Genomic DNA, 3081 nt, shown 5'->3' on the forward strand with positions numbered 1-3081 from the left:
AAACATACAAACATACACATATGTTAGTATAGACAAACACTTTTCGTTTTATTTGGAGGCATACTTAATGTATGAAGTTTACAATGGTATAAATTATAAAAAATATGTCCGCAAATATGGTGCCTTTTATATTTTTCGCACTGTAAAGTAATACTCGTAATGAAAATGGCTTTATTGTTTTTCAAAATATTCATTTTGGAAGTCAATTCACTTCTACGCTCGCTTAAACCAATATTCAAACCAAAGGCGTAAAATATAAAAGACACCGAAATACTTCCTAAAATTTCAACTTAAATAGTTTAAAATTTAATTCAGCCAATAGCTGTAATAAATTCATTGGCTGACTAAGTACGAAACACTACCGGAATAAACCGTGAGTATTTTGCAATCTCTTAATGTTGTGCTGCAATTTGGAAAGAACTTAAAGTGCAAGGCTGCCGTGATGCGAAAAAACCCCAAAACTGTCAAGCGTGCCATTGACAGGGGACTTTAAGAACTCCATACATAAAATAAAAGAAGAACTTTTGAAAAATGAAAATTAAACAAAATCTAATAAAAACTAATGCAATGAATAGAAGTAAGAGGAAGGAAAGTAAATCTTGTGAGGTTAGGAAAGTGGCGAAAACTATGAAATTCGGCAGCGAAGAAGAAATTACAACTAAAAAGTTGAAGAACAAATTGTAGGCGAAAAACTGGTAGCCGAGTAGGTTAGTGGTATTTTCGCACCAATACAGAAGTGCAAAGCATAGTAACAGGCGCATTTAGAATACAGTGATGTACACAATTATGCACCCACAACTTTTTAGTGGCGATATTTTTGTTTTAGTTGTTGTAATTAACTACTTATTACTCTGATGTTCTTAAAACAATAACAGGAATATGCCATTGCCAGACCTAATCACAATGATTGGACTCACTCTTTAGGAAATTATTCTCAAAAACACCTTTGCTGCCAATAGTTTGCTTCTAAACGATAAATTAAAACTAAACACGTTAAAGATCCTTACAGCATTGATTGCTTTCAACGCATTCTGATAATTATAAAATTATATTCCGATAAAATCAGACATGCATTTTGTTCTCAAAGACAGTGAAAGACATCAAATACTCCTCTACCACTACCCCGCTATCCAATTAAACTCTTACTTATTTGGATGTCTAGCAGACTTGGAATCGGATGCCATCTACCGTATTTCATCTTTTATCCGAGAGAAGAAGTGATTTGACCACATTGGGAATTAGAGAAGGAACTTGAGTCCAAACTGATGGTATCAAAATGACTCTTAAGAAATAAGTGAGCCCCATTCACACCCTTATGAAGAATGGCAACCACCATAGCCTAACCTAACCAACTAATACAGATAACTACTACTCAAATATGGTTCGAAGGAAAATAAATTTCTGAAAAAATACATAAGCAATTGGCGCGTATACTTCTGTTAGGTGTTTGACATGCCCCTCCTCCTATTTGTGGCTTTCGTCTTGATATTGTTTCACAAATGGAGGGACCTACAGTTTTAAGCCGACTCCGAACGGCAGATATTTTTATGAGGATCTTTTTCATTGCAGAAATACACTGTTGATAATACCGATTTTCATCCCTACGATTAGGGAAAGGAATCTAGAAGTGAATAGGAAAATGACTAAAGGAAAATATAGTGCCATCGCTGTAAAAACGTCCATCAGTGAAACCAAAGTGTTATATACTCTCAACACGCCGTTTATAAGGAAGAGTAGAAATGAATCGCAGTATTTTAAGAAATATCCAAATACATACAAGTTGTCGTATCTCAATTAGAAAAGCTCCAATTCTAATTGTTTAAGGTATTGCAAGATAATTGCATCAGGGCTCAACTTGGAGGCAGAAAAAATCCTTAATCTCGAAAATCTGATCTTACTGAGGCTTACGTGCTGACAAATCAGGCAATAGGTAAGACAACGATCAGCTCCGAGTGAAGAATTCAGACATTAGAGGTCAATATGAACTTCATAGAGTGTTATTTAAATCATAAATTATTTGGCGTTGCTTGCCTTAACGCAATTTTTACTTCAAACGAACACTTACTTCACCAACATGGGAATCTAATGAATTTGAACATCAAGACCATCACATTTTAAAAAATGTTTTTTAAGTAGAAATAATATAACGTGGTTTTATAGATGCCATTCGACACTCAAATTAAAACAATCCATAAAATCCCCCCAAGATAAACCTATGAAAAAAAATACAATACTTATTTCAAATTAAAGGTACCGGTGGTGATGTCTGTAGATGTGACCAAATTGATTGCCATATACACATAACTATTCCCTGTAGATTTTTAGACAAAATTAACCTCCCGTTGGACACCCGGATCTGGTTTTTTCAACTTTGGACGTGAATTTTCAATTTCTACTATAGCTAACGACTTGAGTTTCGAGGTAGCTTCCTAAAATTTAATTTTATGGACATAACCTTTTAGAAAGGATCCTCGAACAGGACGACAAAAATCAGACACTGGTGCCCAACCGGAAATGTTAAAAAGGTGTTCAATAAGGAGTTAAATGAAAATATTGTTTCAAATGTACACAGTTTTACAAAAAGCCAAAGCTAAATTTTACATGTTGTCTACTTATATAATATATGTAGTGAATATCCGTCCACCCCGCTCAATCATTAAGGCCATTACTTGTCATACGTTACGCATAACGTATAACTTCTTTTTTTTCTTCTAATAAATATTTGGGATTAAATCCTGTTGTTCAACAATTTTTGTACAAGAGATACAATTTCTTTGGATTATATTGTATGCACATAAAAAATATTAGTTACTGATAGAACTGGATGTCCAACACTCATTCCAGTGTTTGGGAGGGCGTCCGGGTGGCCTTTCAGTCATTGGTTTTCCCATCATTACTGATTTAGCCAACCTATTGTCAGGCATATGTAGCACGTGATTTTTCCATTCTCTTCTTCGTCTTCGGCTGCATATATCCAATATCTAACAATGCCTTGTGTATCGCATATCTCACTAACCTCTTCGTTTCGCATTTGTTTGAACCAGTCGTGTTTCCAGACGTTTTTTAGACTGTGTGGGATCC

Source organism: Anastrepha ludens, chromosome 2, assembly GCF_028408465.1.
Source record: "Anastrepha ludens isolate Willacy chromosome 2, idAnaLude1.1, whole genome shotgun sequence".
Taxonomy (NCBI): Eukaryota; Metazoa; Arthropoda; class Insecta; order Diptera; family Tephritidae; genus Anastrepha; species Anastrepha ludens.